The following is a 22,707-nucleotide window of genomic DNA, read 5'->3' on the forward strand; positions in this document are numbered from 1 at the left end:
TGTCCATTCTAAATTTCTTCACTCTCTAATTCTATTGGAAGAATTTGGGAAAGATCAAAGAAAGGATGTGCACTTTAATTTAGTACTCACAGAATAAGCAAAACTTTGACAGAAATAGGATAGAATTTATAAAAAGATAGATAAGAAATTTTGTGTGAAGAGGTTTTCTGAACATCTTCAAGCATTTAGATTTTTTTTTTTTTAGATTATAGAATGCATTATGCAGAGACTAATATATTCCACTCTTTCAGATCAGATCAGTCACTCAGTCGTGTCCGACTCTTTGTGACCCCATGAATCGCAGCATGCCAGGCCTCCCTGTCCATCACCAACTCCCGGAGTTCACTCAGACTCACGTCCATCAAGTCAGTGATGCCATCCAACCATCTCATCCTCTGTCGTCCCCTTCTCCTCTTACCCCCAATCCCTCCCAGCATCAGAGTCTTTTCCAGTGAGTCAACTCTTCCCATGAGGTGGCCAAAGTACTGGAGTTTCAGCTTTAGCATCATTCCTTCCAAAGAAATCCCAGGGCTGATCTCCTTCAGAATGGACTGGTTGGATCTCCTTGCAGTCCAAGGGACTCTCAAGAGTCTTCTCCAACACCACAGTTCAAAAGCATCAATTGTTCGGCACTCAGCCTTCTTCATAGTCCAACTCTCACATCCATACATGACCACAGGAAAAACCATAGCCTTGACTAGACATACCTTTGTTGGCAAAGTAATGTCTCTGCTTTTGAATATGCTATCTAGGTTGGTCATAACTTTCCTTCCAAGGAGTAAGCGTCTTTTAATTTCATGGCTGCAGTCACCATCTGTAGTGATTTTGGAGCCCAGAAAAATAAAGTCTGACACTGTTTCCACTGTTTCCCCATCTATTTCCCATGAAGTGATGGGACCAGATGCCATGATCTTCGTTTTCTGAATGTTGAGTTTTAAGCCAACTTTTTCACTCTCCACTTTCACTTTCATCAAGAGGCTTTTTAGTTCCTCTTCACTTTCTGCCATAAGGGTGGTGTCATCTGCATATCTGAGGTTATTGATATTTCTCCTGGAAATCTTGATTCCAGCTTGTGCTTCTTCCAGTCCAGCGTTTCTCTTGATGTACTCTGCATAGAAGTTAAATAAGCAGGCTGACAGTCTACAGCCTTGACGAACTCCTTTTCCTATTTGGAACCAGTCTGTTGTTCCATGTCCAGTTCTACCTGTTGCTTCCTGACCTGCATACAAATTTCCCAAGAGGCAGATCAGGTGGTCTGGTATTCCCATCTCTTTCAGAATTTCCCACAGTTTATTGTGATCCACACAGTCAAAGGCTTTGGCATAGTCAATAAAGCAGAAATAGATGTTTTTCTGGAACTCTCTTGCTTTTTCCATGATCCGGAGGATGTTGGCAATTTGATCAGTACAGTACACAGATTTATATATTGGAATAAAGAGACTTCATCACATATGGACTAGATAGAAGCAAAGGAAAATTAGATACATGCACAAAAGCCTATGCTATATTAATTGGGCTGAAATAAAGATTGGATTTTAGAGCTATTATTTTTCTTGAATCAATGGATATAGAGACTGCATACCATCTTTAAGGGGCAGGGATAATTTAAGGATATTCCAAAAAGCTTATGACTTAAAAGAGAGTAGCATGACAACATTAAGAAGGACAAAGCAGTTGGGGTGGAAAGAAGGGAAAAATAATTTATTCTGTGATGTTATATTTGAAGTGTTTGTTGTATACATCACTAGAAATATCTAATAGTAAGTTACATATCCATTTATTGAAACTAAAAAGTAAATTTTGATGAGGAAAAATTATTAAACTTTATCAATATATAACTCACATTCTCAACACTGGCCTCATATTAAAATAATTCAGGGGTTTTAAAAAATTCAGTGGAGGGTGACAGACAAATCAAGAATAGTTTAGACAAAATTTTCTTAGGGTTAGGCCCTATAATATATACTTTTCAAAAGTTTTAAATGTGGTTCTCACTGGTAGCCAGCATGGAGAAGCACTGATAAGAACTATTGAACATTGTGTAAATAGATTAATTTAGAAGTAATGCTTTCTCAAGTTGTTAATAGGAGATATAAGCTTCAAATCTGAAAAATATTTGAGGTTTCAGTATGTAACATACTAGATATGCCTCAGGAAGAAAATCAGTACACTTAGGTATGCCTAACAAGACCTAAGCTATTTGCTTCATAAATTTATTTCAAGAATCAAATATTTAAAACTTTTCAAAAAGATATACACACACATATATATATATTCAAATATAATATTGCATAAACATTCCAAGTATTTTCAAGTAAGTATATGTATGTAAACACATATGAAATTAAACACATTAAATTTAAAGACACTTACTCCTTGGAAGGAAAGTTATGACCAACCTAGACAGCATATTCAAAAGCAGAGACATTACTTTGTCAACAAAGGTCCGTCTAGTCAAGGCTATGGTTTTTCCAGTAGTCATGTATGGATGTGAGAGTTAGACTATAAAGAAAGCTGAGCACTGAGGAATTGATGCTTTTGAACTGTGGTGTTGGAGAAGCCTCTTGAGAGTCCCTTGGACTGCAAGGAGATCCAGCCAGTCCATCCTAAAGGAGATCAGTCCTGGGTGTTCGTTGGAAGGACTAATGTTGAGGCTGAAACTCCAATACTTTGGCCACCTGATGTGAAGAGCTGACTCATTTGAAAAGACCCTGATGCTGGGAATGATTGAGGGCAAGAGAAGAAGGGGACGACAGAGGATGAGATGGTTGGATGGCATCACTGACTCAATGGACATGGGTTTAGGTAAACTCCGGGAGTTGGTGATGGACAGGGAGGCCTGGTGTGCTGCGGTTCATGGGGTCACAAAGAGTTGGACACAACTGAGCTACTGAACTGGAACTGGAAAAACACATATGAGGCATACATTTGCTACGTGTGTGTGTGTGTGTGTATATATATATATATAGAGAGAGTAGATAGTAAATACCTTGTACATCAACATTAATTATAGTACTGTAGGAATTTGTTTTAAAAATATGTTATTGGATATTGATGTCTCTATCTACTTTCAATATATGGATGCCACTTGACTGCACATTTTCCATGCAAACTTGGTCATTGTGAAGAAAATTTCAGAGGAAGTGTTACTCAATCACAACTAAAAGCAATGAACAAAGAGGAAAAGAAATAATGACCAAGACTGAACTTCAGTGTAAAATATGTGAGAGATATATATATATATATATATATATATATATATAATCACAGAAATGCAGAATCAATGATAGAGGGGAAGCTCTGTCACTAATATGAAGCAGAGTACACAAAATTTTCAATAAATTTTTAAAACAATTAGGTGCAAATGAGAAAAGGAGGTGCCATTATGATATAATATTCACAACAAAGCCAGAATCTAGGAGGTGTTATTACCACATTTTCAAGTAATCTTCATTTTGGAAAAATGACTAGCCAGCCATTATTTTACCAAACTGATGACCTCTCATGTAGATGTAATATTTAAATTTTGCTTATCTTTTGGTTGCTTTGACATTGTGTCTCCATTGAACTTCTAAGAAATCATTATGTAGTGAAGAAATTTGGTATCGATTTTAAGTAGCTTCAGTTTGTCATATAGCTATTGAGACTGAGGCTCAGTTTCCCTCAGTTCATTTCAGTCACCTGGTCAGGTCCTACACTTTGTGATGCCATGGTCTGTGGAACGTTGTGCTTCCCTATCAATCACCAAATCCCAGAGCATTCTCAATCTCATGTCCATCAAGTCGGTGATGCCATCCCACCATCTCATCCTCTGTTGCCATCCAACCATCTCATCCCCTTCTCCTCCTGCCTTAAATCTTTCCCAGCATCATGGTCTTTTCCAAAGTGTCAGATCTTTGCATCAGGTGACCAAAGTATTGGAGTTTCAGCTTCAGCATCATTCACGACTGATTCATTTAGGATTGACTAATTTGATCTTCTTGCAGTCCAAGACACTCTCAAGAGTCTTCTCCAACACCACAGTTCAAAATCATCACTTCTTCAGTGTTCAGCTTTTTTTTTTTATAATCCAACTCTCACATCCATACATGACTACTGGAAAAACCATAGGTTTGACTAGATGGACCTTGGTCGCCAAAGTAATGTCTGCATTTTTACAAGCTATTTTTTTGGAGCCCAAGAAAATAAAGTCTGCCACTGTTTCCACTCCCTCCCCATCTATTTGCCATGAAGTGATGGGACCAGATGCCATGACATAGGCTTTTTTGAAAGTTGAGAGTTAAGCCAGCTTTTCCACTTTCCTCCTTTACTTTCATCAGGAGGATCTTTAGTTCCTCTGCTTTCTGCCATAAGGGTGTTGTCATCTGCATATCTGAGATTATTGATATTTCTCCCAGCAATCTTGATTCCAGATTGTGCTTCATTCAGGCCAGCATTTCTCATGATGTACTCTGCATATAAATTAAATAAGCAGGGAGACAATATAAAGCTTTGACATATTCCGTTCCTAATTTGGAACCAGTCCATTGTTCCATGTTCAGTTCTAATTATTGCTTCTTGACCTGCATTCAGATTTCTCAGGAGGCAGGTAAGATGCTTGTATTCCCACCTCTTTAAGAATTTTCCACAGTTGGTTGTGACCACACAGTAAAAGGCTTTAGCATAGTCAATAAAGCAGAACAGATAATTTTGCTGGAAACCAATTGCTTTTTCAATGATCCAGTGGATGTTGTCAATTTGATCTCTGGTTCCTCTGCCTTTTCTAAATCCAGCTTGAACACCTGGAATTTCTGTTTATATACTGTTGAAACTTTGTTTGGAGAATTTTGAGCATTACTTTGCCAGCATGTGAAATGAGTGCAATTGTGCAGTAGTCTGAACATTCTTTGGCATTGTCTTTATTTGAGATTTGAGTGAAAACTGACCTTTTCCAGTGTGTCCACTGCTGAGTTTTCCAAACTTTTTGGCATATTTAGTGCAGCACTTTAACAGCATCATCTTTTAGGACTTGAAACAGCACAGCTGGAATTCCATCACCTCTTCTAGCTTAAGGCCCACTTGGCTTCAGACTCCAGGATGTCTGGTTGTAGGTGAGTGATCACACCATTATGGTTATCTGGGTCATTAAGATCTTTTTTGTACAGTTCTGTGTACTATTGCCACCTTTTCTTAATATCTTCTGCTTCTGTTAGGTCCGTATCATTTCTGTCCTCTATTGAGCCCGTCTTTGCATGAAATGTTCCCTTGGTAGCTCTAATTTTCTTAATGTGATCTCTGGTCTTTCCCATTCTATTGTGTTCCTTTATTTGTTTGGATTGATCACTGAGTAAGGCTTTCTTATCTCCTTGCTATTCTTTAGAACTTCACTTTAGATGAGTATATCTATGAAGTAGATATATTTAATTCAGATGAGTATATCTTTCCTTTTCTCCTTGCCTTTAGCTTCTCTTCTTTTATCAGCTATTTGTAAGGCCTCCTCAGACAACCATTTTGCCCTTTTGCATTTGTTTTTTTTTGTGAATGGTTTTGATCCCTGTCTCATGTACAATATCATGAACCTCTGTAGTTCTTCAAGAACTCTATCAGGTCATATCCCTTGAATGTTATTTGTCACTTCCACTGTATAATCATAAGATATTTGACTTACATCATACCTGAATGGTCTAGAGGTTTTCCCTACTTTCTTCAATTTAAGTCTGCATTTGGCAATAAGGAGTTTATGATTGGAGCCACAGTCAGCTCCAGATCTTGTTTTTGCTGACTGTACAGAGATTATCCATTTTGGCTGTAAAGAATATAATCAATCTGATTTTGGTATTGACTATCTGGTGATGTCTGTGTGTAGAGTCTTGTGTTGTTGGAAGAGGGTGTTTGCTATGACCAGTGCTTTCTCTTGGCAAAACTCAGTTAGTCTTTGTCCTGCTTCATTTTGTACTCCAAGACCAAACTTGCCTGTTACTCAGGTATCTCTTGACTTCCTACTTTTGCATTTCACTCCCTTATAATGAAAAGGACATCTTTTTGGGGTGTTTTTTCTAGAAGGTCTTGTAGGTCATCGTAAGACCAGGAAAGGAGCTTCCTGGAGAAGCGACAACTGAAAGGTAGGTAGTATCTACCCCCGCAAGAAGAGGTGTGGGAATATAATTTAGACAGAATCTACATGAAAGTAAAAAATTGACTTTATTTTTAACAAAATTAAAATACACCTGTGCATCTTTTCATGTGTTTGTTAGCCATCTGTATGTCTTCTTTGGAGAAATGTCTATTTAGTTCTTTGGCCCATTTTTTGATTGGGTCATTTATTTTTCTGGAATTGAGCTGTAGGAGTTGCTTGTATATTTTTGAGATTAGTTGTTTGTCAGTTGCTTCATTTGCTATTATTTTCTCCCATTCTGAAGGCTGCCTTTTCACCTTGCTAATAGTTTCCTTTGATGTGCAGAAGCTTTTAAGTTTAATTAGGTCCCATTTGTTTATTTTTGCTTTTATTTCCAATATTCTGGGAGGTGGGTCATAGGGGATCCTGCTGTGATGTATGTCAGAGAGTGTTTTGCCTATGTTCTCCTCTAGGAGTTTTATAGTTTCTGGTCTTACATTTAGATCTTTAATCCATTTTGAGTTTATTTTTGTGTATGGTGTTAGAAAGTGTTCTAGTTTCATTCTTTTACAAGTGGTTGGCCAGATTTCCCAGCACCACTTGTTAAAGAGATTGTCTTTAATCCATTGTATATTCTTGCCTCCTTTGTCAAAGATAATGTGTCCATATGTGCGTGGATTTATCTCTGGCTTTCTATTTTGTTCCATTGATCTATATTTCTGTCTTTGTGCCAGAACCATACTGTCTTGATGACTGTGGCTTTGTAGTAGAGCCTGAAGTCAGGTAGGTTAATTTCTCCAGTTCCATTCTTCTTTCTCAAGATCGCTTTTGCTATTCGAGGTTTTTTGTATTTCCATACAAATTGTGAAATTATTTGTTCTAGCTCTGTGAAGAATACTGTTGGTAGCTTGATAGGGATTGCATTGAATCTATAAATTGCTTTGGGTAGTATACTCATTTTCACTATATTGATTCTTCCAATCCATGAACATGGTATATTTCTCCATCTATTAGTGTCCTCTTTGATTTCTTTCACCAGTGTTTTATAGTTTTCTATATATAGGTCTTTAGTTTCTTTAGGTAGATATATTCCTAAGTATTTTATTCTTTTCGTTGCAGTGGTGAATGGAATTGTTTCCTTAATTTCTCTTTCTGTTTTCTCATTATTAGTGTATAGGAATGCAAGGGATTTCTGGGTGTTGATTTTACATCCTGCAACTTTACTATAGTCATTGATTAGTTCTAGTAATTTTCTGGTGGAGTCTTTAGGGTTTTCTTTGTAGAGGATCATGTCATCTGCAAATAGTGAGAGTTTTACTTCTTCTTTTCCAATTTGGATTCCTTTTATTTCTTTTTCTGCTCTGATTGCTGTGGCCAAAACTTCCAAAACTATGTTGAATAGTAATGGTGAAAGTGGGCACCCTTGTCTTGTTCCTGACTTTAGAGGAAATGCTTTCAATTTTTCACCATTGAGGATAATGTTTGCTGTGGGCTTGTCATATATAGCTTTTATTATGTTGAGGTATGTTCCTTCTATTCCTGCTTTCTGGAGAGTTTTGATCATAAATGGATGTTGAATTTTGTCAAAGGCTTTCTCTGCATGGACTCTGTGGGAGAGGGAGAGGGTGGGAAGATTTGGGAGAATGGCACTGAAACATGTATGATATCATGTATGAAATGAGTTGCCAGTCCAGGTTCGATGCTCGATACTGGATGCTTGGGGTAGTGCACTGGGACAACCCAGAGGGATGGTATGGGGAGGGAGGAGGGAGGAGGGTTCAGGATGGGCAACACATGTATACCTGTGGCGGATTCATTTTGATATTTGGCAAAACTAATACAATTATGTAAAGTTTACAATTAAAATTAAAAAAAAAAAAGAAAGAAAATACACCTGTGATTCAAATTCAGGATATGTATATTGCTTATATCTAACATTTAATTGGGTTTGGAAGACTTTATACATTTGAAGCAGACGAATTTTTAGGGGAGTATAAAGTAACATTGTTAATTAGCATTGTGTTACATTTTATTGTATTTTGACAATTTATTATAATTTTTAAGTTTTATTAGCCATATTACTGCAAATATAAAGTATACTTCTTGTTACTGTAGTTCTAAAATATTTATACATCTATCTGATGTATCTGTAAAATGAGACTAGAAGATCTCCATGATTTCAGAATGTGTCATCTTGAGGGTATGTACAGCCCCTATTTTGAACCCAGAAGTAATGTGCCAATGATAGCTCTTTCCAGGATGCTGAAAGACCTTGATTCATGAAAACTTAGAGCAACAAACTAGATCTATTCAATGTTTGACTTATTTAAAATTCTGCCGTATTCGATAATTGTGAAAGTTTTAAAATGTTCAATTGTAAATTTAACTGGGATGTAATTTTAATGATTAAAAAAAAACTTTTTAAGACCTTGATTTTCTGTCTATATTTCAATTTTAAACTGAAATTTAAGCATATTTGCAAGACTGAGCTTACATAATGTACATTTTTATCAGATTTATATCCATAACTTGAACTCTTTCCATATGTCAATTTGGGTACCTCAAATCGACAAAGAACTGAAATGAATACTAGTTGTGGCTGATACAGATAAGATACACACTCTCAAGTATGTACTAGTGGTCAATGAAAGGACTTAAAATTTTCTACTTGGAAAATAAACCAATGGAGAGAAAGATTAAGAAAATGAAATATGTTGAAAATGTACTACCTTTTCATTTTCAAAATCTAAAAAATAAATATGTAAAAGAATATGGATGGGTAGATTTAAGAATACAAAGAGTGAATACACAAGAAAGAAGAGGAATATTATTTTAATTTGTGTGAATAAAAGCAGCATAAGTATAGAAACACAGGTAAATATTTGAATTCTGAGACCTCATTGAGGCCTCCATCATTCTGATTTCCTAAGATTGGAACACAGAGGTGGGTAGGCTCTTGGAAAAATAATTTGGAAAAGCTTGTTAGAGAATATAAAGTAAATTGAAATAGATAAAATAAATGACACTAATTAATTTCAAATTTTATAAATCTCAATTAAATACCATGGTATTAATGCTGAGGATGTCAAGGAATAAATATCAAAGATAAACAAAAGTAATTTTGAATTTCATATGTCTCTTTTTTCCATATACTCAAGTTATTACAAAGTGATAGCAGTGATATTTAAACAAGTTATTCTTTAAAATACTAATAAAATATTTATATGAAATGGTTTCTAGCCATAAATATAAAATTCAGCTTCTCCAAAATCTCCACTAACATATCTATGAGAATACAAAACAAAGAACAAGAAAACCCATGCTTTCATTAAAGTCAGAATAATATAAAACTGGGATGATAGAAAGGAGGTGACTGGAAAGAAGGTAAGGAAATGCTGCAGTGTTTACATAGGTTACGTTGTGTAACCATCCATCACACAGACCAGTAATTACAGCAGTTTGAGGCAGTTAGTGTTTACAGTGTTGACTTAGAGATAGGTTTGCTGGGAAGGGGAAGGGGAGATTTACCAGCAATTAATTACACTCTCTGGTTGGACTTCAGTCCTCATTAATGGTGTTCACAGTACAAATAGAGAGATAAATGGTCTCAAGTACATAGTTCATGTTGGACACTGTAGTAAGTCACCCTTCTATTGGTTCAGATAATTGGGACAGAAGATACTATTAAGTCTAGTAGGGGCTCACAGAATGGGTGCATGGAAGATTATCAGACACTAGATAGCTATGCACACTTTTTTTTTTTTTTTGTCATCAGTGTCTATGAGAAGGGAGTTTACTCAATTTGCATACTGAGCACAGATAAAGGCAATCCACTCTCTTATTCTATCTACCTACCAGATAAAATAGAGCATCCCTTAATGAAAGGAAAAAAGATACAAATAACAATAAAATAATTAGTAAATTATCTCATCACAAAGAGCATGCATAGATCATTATCTTGAGGACTTGGCAGTAAACATCTTGGAAATATATTTATATCAAATCAAAAGGAAATTTTAGAAATCTATTTCCATCTTCAGTATAATACAGCAATGCTTGAGATAATATGGAAAAATATAAAACTGGTATAAACACTAAGAATTAAAGAATTTGACAAGGGAAAACACAAGGAATATTTTATTTTAGTGATCTATCTCAAGATAATCATTAAACAGATTAGTTCCAAATTGGGAAAGGAGTACATCAAGATTTTATATTGAACTTATATAAACAGTTCAGTTCAGTCCAGTCACTTAGTCAGGGCTGAATCTTAGCCACCCCATGGACTTTGGCACACCAGGCTTCCATGTCCATCACCAACTCCTAAAGTTTGCTCAAACTCATGTCCATTGATGACATCCAATCACCTCATCCTCTATAGTCCCCTTCCCCTCCTGCCATCAATCTTTTCCAGCACCAGGGTCTTTTCCAATGAATCAGTTCTTGGCATCAGGCGGCCAAAGTATTGGAGTTTCAGCTTCAGCATCAGTCCTTCCAATGAATATTTAGGACTGATGGCATTTAGGATTGACTGGTTTGATCACCTTGCAGTCCAAGGGACTCTCAAGAGTCTTCTTCAAGAAGACTTCTCCAAGAAGAGATGCACAGTATATTATTTGAAATGGTGGACTGAATGAAGCACAAGCTAGAATCAAGATTGCTGGGAGAAATGTTAATAATCTCAGATATGCAGATGACCCCACCCTTATGACAGAAAGTGAAGAAGAACTAAAGAGCCTCTTGATGAAAGTGAAAGAGGACACTGAAAAACTTAGCTTATAGCTCAACATTCAGAAAACTAAGATCATGGCATCTGGTCCCATCACTTCACAACAAATTTATGGGGAAACAGTGGAAACAGTGACAGATTTTATTTTGTGGGGCTCTAAAAATAGTGCAGATGATGACTGCAGCCATGAAATTAAAAGACACTTACTCCTTGCAAAAAAAGTTATGACCAACCCAGACAGCATATTAAAAAGCAGAGACATTACTTTGCTAGCAAAAGTCCATCTAGTCAAGGCTATGGTTTTTCCAGTGAGAGTTGGAATATAAAGAAAGCTGAGTGCCAAAGAATTGATGCTTTTGAAATGTGGTGCTGGAGAAGACTCTTGAGAGTCCCTTGGACTGCAAGGCGATCTAACCAGTCCATCCTAAAGGAAATCAGTCCTGAATATTCATTGGAAGGACTGATGCTGAAGCTGAAACTCCAATACTTTGGCCAGCTGATGCAAAGAGCTCATTCATTTGAAAAGCACCTGATGCTGGGAAAGATTGAAGGCAGGAAGAGAAAGGGATGACAGAGGATGAGATGCCTAGATGGCATCACCAACTTAATAGACATGAGTTTGTGTAAACTCCGAGAGTTGGTGATTGACAGGGAGGCCTGGGGTGCTGCAGTCCATGGGGTCTCAAAGAGCCAGACATGACTGAGCAACTTAACTGAACTGACACTGTTAAAGGCTTTGGCATAGTCAATAAAACAGAAGTAGATTTATTCTGGAACTCTCTTCCTTTTTTGGTGATCCAATGGGTGTTGGCAATTTGATCTCTAGCTTCTCTGCCTTTTCTGAATCCAGTTGAACGTTTGGAAGTTCTCGGTTCATGCACTGTTTAAGCATGGTTTGCAGAATATTAAGCATTACTGTGCTAGTGTATGAGATGTGTGCAGTTTTGCAGTACTTTGAACATTCTTTGGCATTGCCTTTCTTTGGGATTAGAATGAAAACTGACCTTTTCCAGTCCTGTGGCCGCTGCTGAGATTTTCAAATTTGCTGGCATATTGAGTACAGACTTTCACAGCATCATGACTCAGGGCTTCTTGCATTTTGTTCTAACAGTACTTTGTATTTTAACTCAATTCTTTGCAGATGTAATCACCATTGCCTAATAAATTGCCTACCCCCTACCCCAAATCCTAACTATTTGGTCAGTCTCTCAGAGACTTCATGTCACCCTTCTACTACCTTTTTCTCGAAATTTTGCTGCTCCAAGGCTGCATGTTCCAGATAGACTTCTTATGGTTCTCAAACTGAAATATGGGCACCCATGTGTGTTTGCAAAAATATTCCACAGAGCATGTAATATTGGCACTTATTCCTTTCAAGAAATCAGTTGTCAGAACCTCAGGTTATAGGCACCTTCTTTACTGAATTTGGTCCAGATGACAACACATCTGTAATGGAGATTAGATTTTCTTTAACATTTCCTGATTCACACTTAAATTTCTCTTACTCTCACCCTTTTTTAAATTATTATAAAAAATGCATTACTTCCCATCATCTTAAGGTTTTCCTATATCATATGAATCATGTGTGAGCCCTGAGTTTAAGCTGCTTGATAATTGAAAATGACATTTGATTATGTGGTGGTGTAGTGTGTCTTCTGCGACCCCATGGAGTGTAGCCTGCCAGGCTCCTCTGTCCATGGGACAGAGGCAAGAATACTGGAGTAGGTTGCCATTTCCTTCTCCAGGGGATCTTCCTGACCCAGGGATCAAACCTGGGTCTCCTGCATTGCAGGCAGATTCTTTACCAACTAAGCTACAAGGGAGCCCTACATTTGATTATAGATCTATAAATTTTAACATATAACACTGCTGCTGCTGCTACCGCTGCTGCTAAGTCGCTTCAGTCGTGTCCGACTCTGTGCGACCCCTTAGACGGCAGCCCACCAGGCTCCGCCATCCCTGGGATTCTCCAGGCAAGAACACTGGAGTGGGTTGCCATTTCCTTCTTCAATGCATGAAAGTGAAAAGTGAAAGTGAAGTCGCTCAGTCGTGTCCAACTCTTCGCGACCCCATGGACTGCAGCCTACCAGGCTCCTCTGTCCATGGGATTTTCCAGGCAAGAGTACTGGAGTGGGGAGCCATTGCCTTCTCCAAACATATAACAACAAAGGATGTTAAATAATTAAGTGTATTGACATTTAAGTTGCTTGCTTTTTGGGAGGAAAGCTATGCCAAACCTAGACTGCACATTAAAAACAAAGCCATCACTTTGCTGACAAAGGTCTGTATAGTCAAAGCTATGGTCTTTCTTTTTTTTTTTTTTTTTTCCCCTTGTGCTGTTTATTTTATTATTATTTTTTTTTTACTTTATTTTTTTTCTTTTTTAATTTAATTTTATTTTTTTCTCTTTTTATTTTATTTTATTTTTTAACTTTACAATATTGTATTGGTTTTGCCATATATAAAAATGAATATGCCACAGGTATACATGTGTTCCCCATCTTGAACCCTCCTCCCTCCTCCCTCCCCATACCATCCCTCTGGGTCGTCCCAGTGCACCAGCCTCAAGCATCCAGTATCATGACTAGTCATGTACAGATGTGAGAGTTGGACCATAAAGAAGGCTGAGTGCCAAACTGCAGTACTGGAGAAGATGCTTCAGAGTCCTGTGGACAGCCAAGAGGTCAAACCTGTCAATCCTAAAGAATATCAACCCTGAATATTCATTGGAAGGACTGAGGCTGAAGCTGAAGCTCCAATATTTTGGCCACCTGATGGGAAGAGCCAAGTCATTGGAAATGACCCTGATGCTGGGAAAGATTAAAGACAAAAGGAGAAAAGGGCAGCAGAGGACGAGATGGTTGGATAGCATCACGAACTCAATGGACATGAACTTGGGCAAACTCTGGGAGTTAGTGAGGAACAGTGAGGCCTGGTGTACTACAGTCCATGGGATTGCAAAGAATCTTATACAACTTAACAACAACAAATTGATATTTCAAAGCTCTTTTAATTCTATATACATACTTATGTAAATAAAGTTTCTCAGACCTTAAATCTATTGAAAATAAAGATAGAATTTATGGTGAAATCTGTCTTTGTTTTAATTAATATTTGTCCTTTGGTACTAAAACTAGCTAAATGGAGTTTAATTTGACGCCTTATGTTATCCATTGCAAATAATATTTTATCATCAATAATTTATCACAATTTTAACATATTCATATATTTTATGAGTTATGTAATAATATAACTGTCATGATTTCTCAGCTTACAAATTTCTGAGATTTAGAGTCCATTATGTTACAAGAAATTTAAATGAAGAGTTATTGTGGACTGAGATGACATAGTCAATACAAGAATTTTAAAAATCAAAGTATGTTACATTCAACTAATTGAAAATCTGAGTTCATGGAAAAAATAAATTACAATTTATGAATGCTAAAGATAAGCTTGATCATTTATTTTGTACTAGGTAATGGTGATTATCATGCTGCCAATAAATATTTGAATTATATCAGTCATATTTGTGAAGAACAATATTTATAATTCCTAGAAATATACCTCCTGAAGCTATTTAAACTTTTGATAAAAATAACATTTCATTTTAAACACAGTAATTATATACTTTTATAAAATTATTAAATGTACCCAAAGTTTAATTTTTGCCTCCTTCACTAAATAATAAGACTCTGAGTGGCAAGGGTAGTGAATTATTTCCCTGCTCTTTTCCCTTCATAACTGAGTTCTTTGTTTCTACAAGTATTGAAATTCTAACCATTTTCAAAGAGACATATCATATCCTACTTCTTTTTTAAACTCCCTCTGATCACCTGAGATAATCCAAAAGCTACTCCCTTTAAACTCTGTTGGTCACTACCATTTGTGTTATTCTGGCAAAGTATATCTATTCTGTCTCACCAGAGCTGCATATTTCACTATTAGTAATATATGACAAGGGAATTCCTTGATGGTTCAGTGGTTAGGACTCTGAGCTTTCATGCCAAGGGGCTCAGTTCAGTTCCCTGGTTGAGATTAAAGTTCCCACAAGTGGTGTAGCCAATTAAAACCAATCAAAGAAAAATTCTTTAAAAAAATACACATTGACATACACACATTCATTCATACTTTTACATTATTAATATTATCCACTAATCGTAAATAAATTTGTAAATCTATAGAAAATACATTTTCTCACATTGATTAAAAATAAGTTCCATTAGAACAAGGGTCTTGCCTGTCTTCTTTTCCATGTGCCAAGGATACACAACATGTGTATCCTTACCTGACACACGGCAGGTATTCAAACATTTGTTGAATATATTTTTTAAAAGTCAGTAACTGCATTTACTGCATTTTTATATTAAAATGTCTAGGAGTGCTTTTTGAGAATATGTCCAAGAATTTAATTTTCTCAGCTTTAAAATAATAATGAGCAACTTTGGGTTGAAACGGCCATTCATTAATAATTAGAGATATTGAGACTATCATCCACTTGAAACTATGTCATCCACTTGATGAAGTTTAGTACCATAAGGGCTTTAATTTTTTTAAGTAGGTATTAAACAGAACTTAGGCCTTCAATCTCAAATGTAGAAGGGCAAATAGTTGGAAAGGCAGCATAAGAAAATGTAAGTGCCAGAGAAGTCTACATTTTTCTGAGATGAACTCTTCTGTCACAATATTCAATTAAAGTTGTCATTTTGTCTCCTGAACCCTTGGTTAGACACATGACAGAAAGGTTTATGGTTGATCCTGGAGATTGATTTAGATAGCTCTGAGCATAAGGGATTAATTTATTCTCTTAATAATTCTCTACAAGGTGTCCTTAATATTTCAAATGCACTTCACTTTGGAATATTTAATATTCCTTCTTCTTCCACAAATTATATGCAGAGATAACAGATTGGTAATATATTTTTCTTTCTTCAATTTTCATCACGATGAACCACATAAAACTGTATTGTGGTTCCTCGGAGGAGCACCTGTTTTGCAGGTGGCTTGATGATCCATTAAAGTGTACTCTCAGTTGACTTCTTTTCACATTCATTTTTGTTAGTTTTATACTGTAAAGTAATTAGCCTCCAATTAAAATAAATAAATTTAAATTAAAAAAGTTTGTATCTGAATTTACACCATAGTTTCATTTCATGACTTTTGAAATAAAATATTTTCAGAAATTATCTGAATGAGAAAAGATTCAGAAGAAAAATCAGTAGTGGAAAATTTCAACAAAAACTGTCTTTAGAAACTATACAATTAATTTTCTGCAACAAATGGACTTCCAAAAAAAAAAAAAAGACTTCTGTGTTGACAAAGCCCCTGGTTGTCATGACAACTCCTCTGACTATGAGCAATGAGCATTGCTAAAACCATCCTTTGGGAATTAAAAAAAAAAAAAAAAGTTACAATGCTGAGAAGAAACTACAGGACAAATGGAGAAAAATAACATGTTTGCAAAATAAAGTATATGATGCCTAAAATAAGTAATATCAAACTTTTCTCTAATTGTTTGAAATAAAGTATTCATTTGGATATATTTCAAATGTTTTTTGCTTCTTGTTAATGATAATTTTGAGGAAAATTCAGGGTCTCCACAGTCCCATCCTTTCCTTTGTGACTGCTGCTGTTGGCAAATACAGGAGTGTTTGCAAAAGTCAGTCAAACAAGAGAAGAAGTTTAAACTGACTGCAGTGTTAAATTCAGTGGTCTTTTTGTGTTCTTGAGTTCCAGCTTCCCTATTGATATGCGTCCCGTGATTCAGCAATACCATACTCTCTCAATCATTTCCCCAATTTCTGCACCAGTCTTATTTGTTTGTTCCCTTTTTGGGGAACAGTTTATTACTTACGCTTTCCTTTAAAGTCTGAATATTTTCCAGGAAATTAAAAATCTTTATTACTCATGCAGTCTTCTCTCCTTGATTACTGTCTTTTATTTTTAGTTGTCTACTGAAAGTTTATGTACTATTTCAGCAATCCCAAGAACTTTTGGACTGTGAACTAAACTTCTGAATCTTGTTTATACCGTTATTTCTGGTGGCATGTTTTCTTGTAGACCAAGGAATCTTTTATGAATTTGATGTCATATTTTATTGATCTTTATTTGTGAAAAGAACTTTAGGGCCAAATCTGGAGTTACTTTTCTCTGTAAAGAATTTGCATTTCCTTCTGTGTGAGCCAAAAAACATGTTAATCTGACTTTGAGCACTTTCAAAGTTATTGGTTTACCCTGAATATCTCAGGTTCAGCAAATCCACCCAACGCTTGATAAGACAAAGATTCCAGGTACTGTGTATTTGCCTTCAAAACCAATCAGACAAAGAAACAAAATGGCACTGTGTTTGCTTAATGCTTACTACTTTGCCCTGTGAGGTTAACCACATTTTTGTTTGCTGGGATGGAAGCAAAAGCAACTGGCCTTCCAGTAAGGGCACAAATGTTTTACTATGCAAGGTATAGCTTTGCTCCAGAGTAACCATCAGGGGTTACTCAACCAATGCCAAGTGGAAGTTCTGTTATTTCCTTCTTTAGTATCTCATATGTAGTTTTGATTTTTAATTTAATCAGGAGAGAGTGAAACAACTGTGGTGATTTACCTTTGTCTGTTTTTCTTTTTCTCCCCAGTTTGGCATCTTTATATATATATATTTTTATATTTATATAAAAATAAATATATATCTTTATATATATCTTTATATATATATTATATATATATACATATATGTTTAAATATATTTAAATTTAATATATTTTATATATTTATATAAATATGAATATATTTAAATTTAATGTATATATTTATAAATTTAAGTGTTTATATATTTGTAAATTTAAATATATTTACATATTTATAAATTTATATATATATATATATATATTTAGTTTTCTGTTTCTCCTCCTCTCTCCACTTAGAATATTTGACAGTTCAATGTAGTGTCCTTTCATTCTGCTTTCCCCAGAAACTCTGTTCAGATATCTCTTTGGGCAGATATCCTGTGGGTAATTTCTTGTGTTATCTGTATGTCATAGCCCTTTAAGCTAAGTTTAAGAGCTGGGTATTTCATATTACCTACCTTTCTATAGCCTGAATAAAGGTCAGAGTACTAAATCGAGTGAAGAAGTAAACTTTAATAGAATAATCGAATGCTCTTACTGCTGAGATATTCTTATCTGGCCTGCACTAAGCTTCACACCACTTGAAGGTGTACACAGTTCCCGCAGGGGCACGCTGAAGGCCAGTCCAGCTCACAGGTTAGCCCTGCAATCTTTGGGCGTTCCCTTTGTCCACCTTCCCTGTTTCTCTCACTTCTTTCCCACAGCCATTCCTATTATATACTACTATAAAAGAAGGAACCTAAAGACATAAACTTAGTTTTTTTCCAAATCTGGAATAGTAAACATAATTTTCAAGAATTAGTTGCTTTTTTTGCTTCAGATCTTCTGTTTTGCAACTTTTCAGGTCTCTTCTCAGAAGTTTTGTGATTTCTTGCATTAGCTTTGAGTTATAGTGGTATTTGGAAGTGTTGCTTAATTTTTCACTTGCTTTGTTTTTTATATTTTGTTTGTTAGATATTAGATAAAATAAATTTTGTAATAATGATTGAATCTTCTTTTGCTTAAACCAAATATTCATCAGAATGAACTCCCTCTAGCATTGGAAATTTTCAGGAAGTGATTTCAATGATGATTCATAGGAATTGCTTCAAGTACCTTCTTCATTACCATTCTCAGTTCGCTCTCTGAGTTTCTTGCCTTTCATAAAGACTGTCCTTTTCCACATTGTTACACAATTTCACTTTTGTTGCAATTTTTATATGATCTAATCTGAATAAGAAAAACAAAAACCAAAAACTTAAGAGGCAAAATATTGTGAATCTGGGAAATGCTATACAAAGTGACAGTTTCAAACCCAGGGCTTGACACTTCTTAGTTTTATTTTATAGAGAAGAACATTTCCTTTACCTGTTTATAGAAGAATTTTCCTTTCCCCACTGTGTGGGGACTTGCCTGTGGCTCCTTATGGTTGCAAGCCCCAAACTGCAATTTTTGTTGATCCTGAATAAACCATCTTTGCTGGAGAAGTATCTTGAAGTCTTTTTGTTTCAGGCTAATCCCAATAATTTAAGATATCTATTCCTAATCTTTAAAAAAAAAAGTTCCTATAATTATCACTGATTCATTTTAGCTGCTGCTATTGGCATGATTTGTTGTATTATTTTACCATAACAATCCACAATACTTAAAGATGTGTTATGCTATCCTAAGTTGTTTCAGTCCTGCTGAACTCTGTGACCCTATGGACTGTAGCCTGCCAGGCTCCTCTGTCCATGGGATGCTCCAGGCAAGAATACTGAAGTAGGTTACCATGCCATTCTCCAGAGGATCTTCCCAATCCAGGGATCGAACCCACATCTCTTAAGTCTCCTGCATTGGCAGCTGGGTTCTTTATCACTAGTGCCACCTGGGAAGCCCTATGGAAGATATACAATCTGGCAATAACTTTTTAGATTAATTTATTTTAATTACTTTACAATATTGTGATGGCCTTTGCCATAAATCAACATGAATTGGCAGTAGATATATATGTGTCCCCTCCATCCTGAACCCTCCTTTCACCTCCGTCCCCACTCTATATCTCTGGGTTGTCCCAGAGCTCCAGCTTTGGCTGCCTGCTTCATGCATCAAACTCACTCTGGTCATCTATTCTACATATGGTAATGTATGTTTCAGTGCTATTCTCTCAAATCATCCCATGCTTACCTTTCTGAGTCCAAAAGTCTGTTCTTTACATCTGTGTCTCCTTTCCTGTCCTGCATGTAGGATCATCAGAACCATCTTTCTAAATTTCACATATATGCAGTAACATATGGTAATTGCTTTTCTCTCTCTAATTTACTTCACTCTGTATAACAGGATCCAGGTTCATCTACCTCATTAGAACTTACTCAAATGTGTTCCACTTTATAGCTGAGTAATAGTCCATTGTGTATATGTATCACAACTTCCTTATCTATTCATCTGCCGATGGACATCTAGGTTGTTTCCATGTCCTAGCTATTGTAAATACTGCTGCAATGAACAATCGGGTACATACGTCTTTTTCAATTCTGGTTTTCTTGGGATGTATGCTCAGCAGAGGGATTGCTGAGTCATATGGCAGTTCTATTCCCAGTTTTTTAAGGAATCTCCATACTGTTCTCCATAGTGGGTGTACTAGTTTGCATTACGAACAACAGTGTAAGAGGGTTCCCTTTTCCCCACACCCTCTCCAGCATTTATTGTTTGTAGACTTTTTGATGATGGCCATTCTGACTGGTATGAGATGATACCTCACTGTGCTTTTGATTTGTGTTTCTCTAATAGTGAGTGATGTTGAACATCTTTTCATGTGTTTGTTAGCCATCTGTATGACTTCCCTGGAGAAATGTCTGTTTAGGTCTTTTGTCCACTTTTTGACTGGGCTGTTCATTTTTCTGGTATTGAGATGCATGAGCTGCTAGTATATTTTGGAGATTAATTCTTTGTCAGATGTTTCATTTGCAAAAATCATCAACAAAATTCTAGCAAACGGAATCCAAAAGCACATTAAAAAGATCACACATCTTGATCTAGTGGGCATTATCCCAGGGATGCAAGGCTTGTTCAATATTTGCAAATCAACCAATGTGATACACCATATTAACAAACTGAAGGACAAAAACCATACGATTATTTCAATAGATGCAGATAAAGCCTTTAAAAATTTCAACACCCATTTATGATAAAAACTCTCCAGAAAGCAGACATATAACCAACATAACTCAAAATAATAAAAACCATATACAACAAAGCAACAGCAAACATTATCCTAAGTGGAGAAAAATTGAAAGCATTTCCTCTAAAATCAGGAATAAGACAAGGGTGCCCACTCTCAGCACCACTATTCAACATAGTTTTCAAAATCCTAGCCACAGAAATAAGAGAAGAAAAAGAAATAAAAGGAATCCAGATTGGAAAAGAAGAAGTAAAACTCTCACTGATCCTCTATATAGAAAACGCTACAGACACCACAAGAAAATTACTAGAGCTAATCAGTGACTATAGTAAACTCATAGGATATAAAATCAATACACACAAACCCCTTGCATTCCTATGCCCTAACAATGAAAAATCATTAAGTGAAATTGAAGAAAAGATTCCATTCACCATTGCTGAAAAAGAAATAAAATACTTAGGAATAAATTTACCTATAGAAACAAAAGACCTGTAAACAGAAAACTACAGAACACTGGTGAAAGAAATCAAAGATGACACAAATAGATGGAGAAATATACCATGTTCTTGGATTTGAAGAATCAATATATTGAAAATAGTACACTACCCAAAGCAATCTATAGAGTTAATGCAATCCCTATCAAACTACCAAAGGTATTTTTCACAGAACTAGAACAAATAATTTCACAATTTGTATGGAAATACAAAAGACCCTGACTAGCCAAAGCAGTCTTGAGAAAGAAGAATGGGACTGCAAGAATCAACCCTCCTGATTTCACACTAAAGTACAAAGCTACAGTCATCAAGACAATACGGCACTGGCACAAAGACAGAAGTATAAATCAATGGAACAAAATAAATCCAGAGATAAATCCATGCACTTATGGACACTTTATCTTTCATAAAGGAAGCAAAAAAATATACAGTGGAGAAAAGATGGTCTCTTTAACAAGTAGTGCTGGGAAAACTGATCAACTATGTGTAAAAGAATGAAACTAGAACACTTTCTAACACCATACACAAAAATAAACCCAAAATGGATTAAAGACCTAAATGTAAGACAAGAAACTATAAAACTCTTAAAGAAAACATAAGCAGAACACTGACATAAATCACAGCCAGATCCTTTATGACCCACCTCCCAGAGTAATGGAAATAAAAACAAAAATAAATAAACCAGACCTACTTAACTTAAAATATTTTGCATAACGAAGGAAACTATGAGCAACGTGAAAAGACAGCTCAAGAATGGTAATTACTTTAAAATTTGTATTTGAGTATAAACCTCAATTGTATTCCCTTGGTTGTTTTAGCAGATAAATATAGGACTGGCAAAGGACTTAGGACTTTGGAGTGAGAATGAAAAATTTTGTATTAGTTCTGACAGTCTAAATTTCAAAAATAATAATTACATTAATTCAGTTTTATTTAGTATTTTACAATTTACAATTTATTTTCTAATCTGTTTTATATCAATTACTTAAATTAATAAATTTCTTTGGTCTTTGCTTTCATCATTTGAAATTTACACGATTTGAATTTCATAATCTCTGAAGTTCCACTTCAGACAAAGGTCTGTCTAGTCAAAGCTATGGTTTTTCTAGTAGTCATGTATGGATGTGAGAGTTGGACTATAAATGAAGCTGAGCACGAAAGAATCAATGCTTTTGAACCATTGTGTTGGAGAAGACTCTTGAGAGTCCCTTGGACTGGAAGGAGATCCAACCAGTCTATCCTAAAGGAAATCAGCCCTGAATATTCATTGGAATGACTGATGCTGAAGCTGAAGCTCCAATACTTTGGTCACCTGATGCGAGGACCTGATTCATTGGAAAAGACCCTGATTCTGGGAAATATTGAAAGCAGGCAGAGCAGGGAATGACAGAAGATGAGATAGTTGGATGGCATCACCGACTCAATGGAAATGAGTTTGAGTGAACTCTGGGAGTTGGTGAGGGACAGGGAAACCTGGCATGCTGCAGTCCAATGTGTCACAAAGAGTTGGACACAACTGAGTGAGTGAATTGAACTGAAGTTCCCCTTATTCTTATTCTTTATGAATAATTAGTACTTAATGGTAGAAAGTGAAGAGGAACTAAAAAACCTCTCGATGAAAGTGAAAGAGGACA

Source organism: Bubalus kerabau, chromosome 15 (genome assembly GCF_029407905.1).
Source record: "Bubalus kerabau isolate K-KA32 ecotype Philippines breed swamp buffalo chromosome 15, PCC_UOA_SB_1v2, whole genome shotgun sequence".
NCBI classification, from domain to species: Eukaryota; Metazoa; Chordata; class Mammalia; order Artiodactyla; family Bovidae; genus Bubalus; species Bubalus kerabau.